Raw genomic sequence first — 12,088 nt, 5'->3', positions numbered from 1 at the left:
CTTATGCCCTTCACGTACATACTTCTGCATAGCATTTACATATTTTTTTTCACTAAAGCATCTCAGTGAAAGAATGTCATCCCTCCAAATACTAGGTAACAGTACAGCCTTGAATGATGAAGGAGTCATGTCAAGGCTCAGGACATTTAGCAACAACATTGGTAATTACATGCTTGGCATTACATATCACCTGTGCATTAATGGAATGAAACATTTCCCTATTTCTAAATATAGAGCCAAGCCTTAATGGAGGAACTAATGCCATATGTATGCAATCTACACTCCTCAGAATGTTAAGGAAGTGTGCAATATTAGAACACTGTCACAATGAGAGGGTCGCTGGGAAATTTCATAAACAAGCTAAGCATCTGTGCACATTTTTTACCTATTCTTGTAGTATCTGACAAAGATGTGTCTGGAAAGGGACTTAAGCATCACATTAGCAAAGACCATCTCAGGGGCACAGAGGTATTGTGAGCCTGGGGAGCAAAGCAATTGATTGACTAGGCATGCGTCGTTATCCACACAAATCCGGTATGCTAATTGTACAGCTCATGCAATGAGTTACTTCTCTGTTATACACTGTAATTGCTAGGTATTGATCAGAAGTAGATCAGAAATATACGGATCTTGGCAAGACTTTTACAAAAGGAAAAGTTTCAAAATCATTTAATTTAGTTGTATACATTTCTTGGATTACTGCTAGAACAACTAATCCAGAGACAAGGATTATGAGAAACAGCTATTTTGAACTTCACCTATTTAAGGGCCTGATTTTCGAAAGCTGAAGGTTTCCCCACTAGGCCAATGACCCTCAGCTATGGTACAACAACAAAAAAACACTAACAATACCTTTGCAGTATGAATGTGTGTGATAGTTTGGCTATGAACACCTGACTACAACAAAGGTCTGGACATAAATGATATATTTTATGCATAATTTATTTATTTGGCATAGATTGTATGCTCTCAGGGGCAGGGCCCTCCTTACCATCTTGTCTTGAACTGTATTGTGATTGTAATGTCTTCCTTATATTGTAAAGCGCTGCGCAAACTGTTGGCGCTATATAAATCCTGTATAATAATTATAATATATTTTCATTTTTCATATTATTCTAAATATTTATATGATGCTATATTTTTGTATATATAATTTTTTCTAGTCACACATATATATAATTGATTGCATATGTTAATATACATTTATTTTATGTTATTGTCTCAGACCTGATGAAGAAACATTTGTTCAGCCCCTGAAATGTGTTGGCTGTCTGTTTATGAGCTTTGCACTACAATTATTAAAGTTTTACTGGACCATCGATAAGTTTGTGGCGCTCTCTCACTCATTTGCACTTTTTTCTTTACTAAACTCCATTATAATGATCATTTATTTACAGATTCATTTCTAAGCCTACACATTTTTTTTTTTTTGCTGAGACCAATGTAAACTGGATTTTAAAGTTGTAGATATAAAATATATAAATTATTGTAGCTATGTATTCAATAATAAACCATTAAAGATTTACACAACTTTTTACAAGTTTAATAACAATAAAGGGTGAATCTTGAGTGAAAATGTTGTAAATCCTGAGTAATTGTAATCAAGTATGGTGCATGCATATAAGCTGACAAGACACAAGCTGAGAGTAGGAGAGAGCAGAGTAAGTACAGAAATGACCTAATTGGTCTATTTCTTCTCATTCACTGTCGAATCTGCACGCTGGGGGCAGGGAGATAACACAACTTTATTTCTTAACTGTAACAGAGAAAGTGGAGTCATCCTTCTGGTTGTACTCTTTGGCAGGGCTATGTGTATATCAGGACTGAATAGACAGAAATACAAATCATTTAACAACTCCCTTAAATGTATTTCATTTCTGTATTTAGCTATTCGAATGGTGTTCAACTTTAATAACAATGTTTAAAAGGATTTTGGTGGACAATTGTTTAACATTTTTATCAATGTTTTTAGGTTAAGTAGAATAGGTTAAAAAAATAAATATATAAATACTTGCACCTTAGATTTATTTGTATTAAAATCATTTCACAGTACCTTTTGAACTAAACACTTAGAGGGTTATTCATTTACCTGCCAAAGGATCCAGCCGTAGCTTCAGCTGATGATCCTTTGGCTCATTTTGGCCGCCGGAAGTGAGCAATAGCCTATACAGCAGCCGAAGGCAGCCGAGCGGCTCAGCTGGGCCGAGCGCATATGCTTCGGCTCGGCTAAGCCGTAGCCACAGCAGAAGCGGGGAGAACGGTCTGCAAAGCAGACTGTTTACCCTGCAACTGACAACTGGGCAGAGCCAGCCGTGATGTCACGGTTGGCTTCGCCAAGTTGTTGCCATTTAATGACAGACCAGCATCCTTGAGGAGACTAGGCTGTCATTACATGACATAAACTGGGTGGAGCCGACTGTGATGTCACTGCTGGCTCCGCCCAGTTGTTGTCCTTCAGTGACAGGTCAGCATCCTCAGGTTATTTGAGGACACAGGGCTGTCATGAAATGACACCAACTGGACGGAGCTGACCGTGATGTCAAGGCCGGCCCCACCCACTTGTTTTCATTTGTCCGGGATCTGCAAGAAGACACTGGCGGGTCGAGGCCAAATGTAAACAGTTGGGCAACGCTAGTGGTGATGTCATCACTATCAACGATGACTCATATTTCAATGAGTCATCGTTCACCATGCTTGATGTTGTGATTGATCCTGGATTACGTCGTTGGATCAATTTTTGTGATTTAAAAAAATAATAAATGACTTGTCAAAATCCTTTGTGTTTTTTTTTTCAATTAAAGGATTTTTTTCTAAAAGTCTGGTCTTTTTATTTCTTTTTTATTTAAATCTTTAGTGAATGGGTAGAGGTACTTGCCCTGCCAGACCTGTACTCGGATCAAGGGTCTGGTTAGGAATTTTAGGGGGGAACCCTACATTTTTTCCCCCATTTTTGGAGTGGGATTCCTAAAGGGCCTGGTATAACTTTGCGGGGGAACCCCACGCCCTTTTTATTTTTAACTTGGGGTCCCTCCTAACTTTCCATCCATACCTAAAGGGCCTGGTATGGTTTGGTTGGAGGACTCCACCGTTTTTTTTAATTTTTTTTTTAAAATAAGTTTTTATTCATTTTGTTAACATTTTATTTTTTGTACATTTATTTAAAAATGTATTTAACATTTTTTTCTTTTGTTTCCTTTTTTCACTCACTGCCGTTAGGTCCCTATGAGAATAGGGGCGAACGGCAAGCAGTGAACTGCCAGAGCATCCAGATGTTGGATCGGCTGAGTCGAACGGCTTCTTCACTTCACCGAAGGCAGCTGATGTACAGCTTATTTTAGCCGATGTACGGTTGAAATCAGCCGTACAGAGCCGAAGTGAATAGCTGAATGCCGTTTGGCTCAGTTTTTCACTCGCCTGCCTTCGGCAGCTTAGTGAATAACCCTCTCAGTTATATCTTTGATGTCTGAAGTTCCTCTGTCAGACCAAAAATATACTAATAATATCTGGGAATAATATATGGTACATATCCCATTCTATATTCTACATTTCTGTCAATATTTTATAAACTGTTAAAATATAGATATGCTCATTAATATTCATGAAGCCATACTTTCTCTGCATAAATGCTCATGGAAACACACTCATAGAATGTAAATCCCCATATTGTAGTTAACGCTCATGTGTCCACCCAGCTTCAGACATGCTGCAGCCAGCCTGCAGCAACGCTCATACTTGAATGCTCACTGATCTTCATTGATTGATAATTGTTTTACCAAATTTGGCTGGAAAATTGGGTGCTGTGAGTGTGAATGGTTAATCGGTACAAGAGGGCAAACATATGTGGGTACATGTGCATCCTCCCTTATTCATCATGGACCTGATAATTATATAAGCTAAAAGAGACAAATCTACATCCATTTTGCAGACTGTGAATATAGCTAATTCAATTATTCCAAAATAATTGTCAATTGTTCAATGTATGCATTGAAATATTTCTGTGAGTACTATTACTAAAGCTCCCTGATAGAAAATGTGTAAAATTGGTTATAGTTAATTTTATTTTATATAACCTGAGCTCCTGGAAACAATTACTAATGCTAATGCATACACACATGCAATGACCTCACTTGTATTTGCTAATAACTAGCCTTCTAGCTTTAAAAAACGTCCAAAAGCCTCTCCACAGTATTTTAATGTAAACCTCTCATCAAAATGATCAAACTGATCAAAAGGACTCAAGGTGACAACAGTTGCCTGCATCCTAACAACCATGACAGTCTCATTGTCACATGTCGGCTAGAACTATGAGGTGAGTAGAAATCACTCATCTCATAGTTCTCCTTTAAGTTGAAATACTGGTCCGCATCCTAGCAACCAGAGGATGATAGACAGCAGAACCCGTCTGTGCCCTAGCAAACAAAGGATGCTAGGATATAGCTGCTTGCACCTGGAAACCAAAGGATGCTAAGTGACAGAAGCTGCTTTGTTTTAAAGTGCACTTATCCTTTAAAGGAAGTTGAAATATAACAGACTTACTGGCAGGATTAAGAGGAAATAAAACTATGTTATAGGGGAGACTCAGAAAACCAAAGACTGCTGTGTTAATGCTATGGACAGACTGCATCATATACAGTATGTTATTTTTTATTTCACTCATAGTTCCACTTTAAGCAAATACCAATTTTAAGAAAGCCTTTATTCACATGTGTGGCTTGGCAGGTTTCTGGTGAGAATTTAGGGAATGGCCTGAAAATGTACACTATCAGCTGTATATTAACACTGTTACCTAAAGTCCAACTCCAAGCTGGGCGGCCCCAACTAGATCAAAACCCCCTTTGATTTTTTTTTTTACAAACCATGTTGTTTTTGCAGGTCACATGACATCCTAGGAGTCTCTTAATCTTCTCCTCTTCTTCCTCTTCTGCAGCATTCTTCTGTGAGCCCTAGCAGGCATGGTGACACACCCCCAGGAGATGCGCTTTGAATGATGCTAAGAGGTGAGTATTGTAGCAATAAGCTGCTATTTTATCTTCACAAATGCTGGAAAAGGTAATTTTTTTCTTTCCTTCAAAGTTCAGTTTACATAGGTGTCATCCTAGTGATAGTAAGAATACTATTCCAACAACATTTAAGATAGAAATAACTTTATAGATATTAGTAATAATCTTTTAATTAAATAAACTAATAATTTTAAATCCTTAATGTGAAAGTAATAATAATAGTAATCATAGTTGTTAAAAATTACAGAAGTAATAGCAAAATTACAATTTAATGATGTTAATTAGAAAGAGCAGTAAAGATAAAAATGACAATAGCAATAGTACTTAAAGTCAGACTATAAAAAAATAATAGTCATTATAGTAGTAGTAATGGGATCAATAGAAATATCAGCAGCTATAGCAATAATAGAAAAAAAAGAATATTAGATAGAGAAATATAGTAATAATTATAGTAACAGTTAAAGTAAATACATTGGGGGGAATTTATCTAACTGGAGCAGATGGAATCTGGAGCAGCTGTGCAATGCAACCAATCAGTTTCTCTGTTTAGTTTGTTCAGTTACGAATTTAAAATTAAAGATAGAAGCTGATTGGTTACTATGGGCAACCGCTCCAGATTCTGTCTGCTACAGTTTTTATAAATTCCTCCAGTAATGTTTTGCCACATATTTTTTTTACAGATATTGGTAAAAATGATAAAATGTGTAAAACAGAATACAATTGGAATATGGTAAGTAAATGAAAATGTACCCTTTTGCAGCCAGCAGGTGGTGAGGGTGAGTGTGGTATTCCAGAGCTTCACACAGTTTACTGCTGAGCTCTGGCGACAGACTGAATGACAACCCCCTTGTTGAATATCTGGCAGGAGCAACAGGTATTTTCTATACCTACCAAAAATCTTCTTTACCTGAAAAAAGTAAACTGATGCAGCCACCACATTGTATTGAATGACTGGGCAATTCAAGTGAACTTCACAATGTAGTATAGTATTAGTATTTTGACATATTCCCTAAGCCAGTTAAACATTCATATCAATAATCAAATTTAAGATGTACGTTGCATAAGGCTCGATGTACTTTGACTTAACACACCGTGGCTATTCCCCAAGTATAAAGATCTCAGAGAAGTCCGTGTTTATTAACATTAGAGATGGAGAAAAGATGTGTATCTTATACGCGGTGAACAGCCATGATGTACACAGAAGTAGGGAGAGAGAAGGGAAATTTGTGCTCGTGATCTCACAAGATCACAGGGTTAACAAATTCTGAATGCACAAATAAATTCATAAGGTGGGAAAAATGACAGTTAATACGCAAAATAAGAGTTCATAAAAGACCTATTGGAGAGAGGCTGTGCATGAATAATTATGTTTTATGTGTAGCAAGATAATTCAGTGACACAGGTGAGTGTTGGACGTAGATGTAAATGTTTTTAGATTGGAAAGGTTGCCGACTTAGAGGCCATATGGGGATGACACATTTTTTAAGGCGGCCCTGTATATATATATATATGTACATATTTTAGAATTGTATTTATTTAGTGACAGAGTGTTACGAGTAATTGTCACTGGGTCTGGAGCAGCGAGTGAGGAAGTAGAGGACATGATTCTTCTACTTCTTTTTTACATTGCACCTTTTTTCTTTGCATACTGCCAATGCAACCCATGGACTACAGAAGCAGGGGAGGAGACAATTTACACCAATGGCCAGTTATTGGACCTAATCTGATTGTCTGTTTGTATTCTATTGCCTGGGAGCTTCTTACTGTACTGCGAAAGGAAGTGGATGAACGTCCTCTCTGGTCGTCATCATCATGGCTACATAAATTGCTGCACAGATGAGATAAGCCACGATAGTCATTAATGCAGCGTATCTCTGTTTACTAAACAGACATCTAAATGGTTATACAATTCCTAAAAAACATGGTAGAAATTTTTATTATAAATGTATAAACTTTCACAAAAATAATAAAACAAAAACTTTGATATTTTCTTTTAAAACAGATTGCAGAAAGGAAATAAATAGATGTACAAGTAACGGTAGCAATTGCAGTAATGGTAATAACAAATCATAGCAGTATAACCATAATAGTAGAGTTACAAAAAAGTAACAGTACTACCAATGGTTGTACAGAAATAGTAAGATTAGTGACATCATTAATAGTTTAATTAACAGTGGTAATAATTTTAAGAGTAGAGGCAATAGCAGTAGTAACAGCAACTGCTTCAACTAGTAGTACTTGAGAAAGGGTCAGTATTGATGTAATGAAATTAACAATATACTGTATATCTAGCAGCAACACACTCACAATGATTATATCCAGACTGGTCCTTTGAAAGTGTTTTCATTTGTAAAATCAGCATCACTTTGAAAGCGCATTGTACATTTCCCACTTCCAGAAGATACACTTGCACGTTGCATGACCATAGCAAGGACTGATTAAAAACCATAGCCATATGCAGTGACATCAATCAGTGACAATAAAAATCCATACATGTTCAAGCTGTTTTCAGTTCCCTGGTGTCTCCATACCTTCCTCATTTTATGTGAATATATTGATTGTATTTTACTGGAGCCAGATTCTGATATTCATACCCTGAAATAATTGAGCCTGGAGTCATCCAGAAAAACATGTTGCAAATGTGCCCTCCATTCCTCAGACTTAGCCTTATGTGGAGCACAAAGTAAAAGTGATGGAGAAGAGGTTTCAGAATTAGTATGGCACAAAATCATCTATATGGCACATTGCCATCTGTACTCCATTTTGTTTCCTTCGTGCAAAGTAATTATGTCTGTCACAAAAAATAAAATACATGTGGGAAAATTATCTACAATAAAAGGTTAGCCATTCATGTCTCGTGTTTTCAGTAATTTACCTGATGATCACTAGCATAGATTGCGCTCCATTACAAATAGGTTACAGCAAATACTTTACAAAGCCTTTGGATCTTCAGGTGACAAATCTTATGCACAATTAGCAGAGCTACTGAACAGGACTCCAAAACAATGAACTCATATAATAGAGTAACAGGAAATATTGTATGTATTCCACTTTATAAATACATGTTAAAGTACAATTAAACTCTCTTCCCTCCCCCCACATATATCTACTGCTAGCAAGCAGTAGATATATGCAAAAACATTTTAAAAAAATAAAAAAGTTACCAAAAAGGTAGTTACTTACCTGTGTCTTCACCGCTCGCTACCATCTGAAGATCTGAAGATTCTCAAGCGGCCGTGCAGGATGATGGGGCGGGCGCATGCACAGTAGAGATCTTTGGCAGGGAGAAGAGGAAAGACACAGTGGAGGTGAATGCACACAGCCGGGAGCGTGCACGTCTGACAGACACCGTGGGACAGGAAGTGACAGCATTCTGCGCTGGATCGGAGACCGGCACCAGTGCTGGAGGGATTGCTGAATACAAGTGGAAGGAAGAAGATGATCGGATCAAGAGGCATTATTTAAGGCAAGTCCTTAAAGCAGCATTGGGGGGAGGAGGAAAACATTTGTGACTTTAATGACACTTTAAAAGAGAACTATATACAAAACTCATTAATATTAAAAATAATAAAATAAACTATACGAATGGCCACATATCTGTTTTTCTCATTTTTATGCATTTTTTGCCATAAATATTACTGATCAGGCAATTATGAACCAAGTTTTAGCAATTACAACCTGAAACAGGTGTGTGTATCGTTGGCGATGCAGAATGTCTAATTTGATAGAAAAGTAGACTCACCTAAGATGCAACAATGCAAAACAAATACTGACATTTAAAGGGTATAATTCAGTACAGGTACTCTGAGAGTTTACATATAAAACCAAGAACCGCTAAATGTACATAACCCAATAATATTCATGTTTACATGTTTGGCTTGCATAGCATTCTGCTTTTCACACTGCTGTGTACCAGAATGACTTGATTGATAAGAAGAATGAATGGGACTAAGACATTCCTGATTACCTTATACAGGAAAACATAGCTACGAGTAGTGCTGTGCTATAATGATATAGTACAGATAAGTGTAAAATGTATCTCTTTGTAAAAAGTTCATTTGCCACTTATTTATTAACATGCTCTAAAAATATGAACAGTCACCAGTAAAACCTTATGCATCCCTCCTCTTGGAATAAATGTTTTATACATTTATACTTTTTTTTAATATCCATAATAAAACTTTGCAAATTCATCCTCTTGCTGCTTTTTTCCATTCTTGTGTTAATAAAGTTCAATGACTATTATACAGCACTTTACAGAGGAGATAAATTGATTCACATTAATGTCTGTCACTCAGGAGCTTTCCCATCTAACTTTCTTACCACAGTAATACACACTCTAGGACCAATTTGTCCACACACCAAATTACCTGCTTTGTGTTATTAAAGTAACACTAAACTCAGGAGTTAAATCTGAAAATTCCATTGAAGTACCATAACTATTAACAAAAATGTATCTTATTTGTGTATCACTCGGCTGTAGATCCTCAAATCATCTCTGAATTAGTGCTGACACTGTCCTTCCTTCTGGAGGGTGGCTACTTTTGTCCCCCATGGTCCCTGTGTGTGTTGTAAAGCAGCCACTGCTCCAAACTTACTCTCGTGATGGACTACAATCTCAATACAAATTAGTACACTTAACGTGAGATTGTAGTCCATCATGGGAGCGAGCTTGAAGCGGTGGCTGCTTTACAACGCACATAGACAGTATGGGGAACAAAAGTAGCCCCCCTCCAAAAGGAATGAAGATCAGTGAGATATTAATTTCAAACTGATATTTCTTCTCATTTTGTCCCTCGCTCTCTCATCTCTATATTATAAATAAGTACGATCGGTTATGTAAGGCAGCCTTTCTGAACCAGGGTGCCTCAACATTTTCACACATGCTTTTCCACTGTCCGAAACGATGCTAATCCAGGGATCCAGCAGAAAAATATGGATGTTCACCTCTGTCCAAGCCTTCTCTGCATCCCGCCTTGCTGCTGTGGCTCCTCAAATGATGGTAGGGCTTACTTACATTTCAACATTTACAGTTTTTACATTTTTGACTGGGGTGCTCAGAGATTTTGCATATTTTAAAGGTTGAGAAACACTGTTCTAAAGAGATAGCATGCTGTAGCAGCCTGTGTTACTGACTAAAATATCTGATGAACAATGAGTCACTGCAGAGTTTATCAGTTCTGTGTGTGCGTTGCAGCATTAACTATGGAGTTCTGTAAACAACATAATTTTTTACAACAGACTACTATGAAATCTGTGGAAGACATGTGAACTAGATTCTAGAGTCCCACAGCTGGCTAAAGACAGAATGCAAAATACTAATATGTAACAGTTTGGGGTTGATTTACTAACCTTCTAAACACACCACGAACATGTATACACCTCTGTAATGTGTTCCCTCCCAGCATGATCTATGGGTGGAATCTAAACTCCTTTGTAGTGTGTACACACCCAGCAGGTGTGTTGTGCAAAGCCTTGCATGAATTCCAAGGTGATGTTGTGTAAATTAGCTCTATGTTATGTTGTTTGCGTTGATGAATGCAGGATTGTAAATGCATGAGCTAACCATTTTTGTCTAAACTGTGAAGCAGCATTATATATGGATCATGTGCATGATTTTTCCATATATGGCATTAGTGGAAATATGCTTTTAGAGACTTTTTGGTTGATAAATACGTTTTGCTGTGTGAAAATCACACGCACCTGGTGTGTGCGTGTGTTTAGGTTAGTAAATCACCTCCAGTTTATGTTTATCTGACTAAATAAAAAATAACATATTTCTTACATTTGTATTTTTATTTAGGAAAAAAAAAGAAAATCCCATATCCAGGTAAAAATAAAATAAAAAAACCCCCAAAAACATACAACTAATGTAGACACCACATATAAGGTTTGGCATGCTGCAATATATGAAATGTTTTGTTTTGGGTTTAAATACGTTTTAAGAATCTGAACAATTGTTTTGATTTTTTAGTAGTGCTCTCCATTGCTACACACTAACATTGCCGGAAGTTTTACAGCCATATTGCATGGTATGAATGTTGGTATTGCTTGTATTTTTTCAATCACAACATATAATCGAACTGTTGTGCACAATATGTATGCATACTGTATATGACCATGATACTTACAGCACTTCCTGTGCCTGCAAGATCATTTCACTATAATATGACACCATCAGGTATATTTTGAAGAAGTAGAGAAAATCATTCAAGTTTACAATTAAATTCTGTACATTTAATGAATAATCCACAAGTCCAACAATCACTGTCTTATGTCTTTCAGTAGCCACAAAGATATCATAGAAACCTAATAAGTGCTTGAGTTGGTGGAATTCTTACCTTTTTTTATTACAATATAACAAATGTACAAGTCATTCTATGTGAGTCTACAATCTACTCTTTAAAACAGACCCATAGTGAAATGTTCTCTTACCACTACGCTAACAGTCTTAGTGGGGTGGATAGATAATTGTGATAGAAGGGCTAAAAGTATACTTTTGCTGCCAGATTGGGATAAGAACCTACTTTATATTTGGTATTTTGTTCTCATTCATATTGTATAACTTAAAAAATATTTAAAAAATGCTCCTTAACTTATTAAGCGCTTACTGATCTAAAAATCCCCCCTATGTAATGTTAAGAAAGTGGCTGTGGAAAGTTGTTTACTGTAATAACCCTTTCTTTAGTGCGCTTGCCAGTGGTGGAAAGGGCCCTGGTGCAGGATTTTTTCTCGGGCCCCCCCTTCCTGCTTCCAAGGGGGGGTGCCGGAACTGGATCTCACTGGCCCCTGAACCACCCCAGCTCTCGCTGCACTAAAGGAGCTTACACTCTAATGTCCCCCCATAGTCACATACTATTATTTTATATTCATATAGCTCTGACATATACTGTAGTGCTGTACAGAGAACACTGAGCTAGTCACAGCAGTCTCTGTACAGAGGAGCTTACACTCTAATGCAGAATGCCCTCATCTGTAGAGGACTACAAATCCCAGCAATACATTATAAAGAAATGCAGAATAATATATGAATTTTGTACATACTCTGTTCTGCCTCTCTGCTCTGGAATGCCGGTCTGATGTCTTGG

The sequence above is a fragment of the Nanorana parkeri genome, unplaced genomic scaffold (assembly GCF_000935625.1).
Source record: "Nanorana parkeri isolate BGI_ZX_2015 unplaced genomic scaffold, ASM93562v1 scaffold104, whole genome shotgun sequence".
NCBI classification, from domain to species: Eukaryota; Metazoa; Chordata; class Amphibia; order Anura; family Dicroglossidae; genus Nanorana; species Nanorana parkeri.
This window is presented reverse-complemented; position numbering follows the sequence as displayed.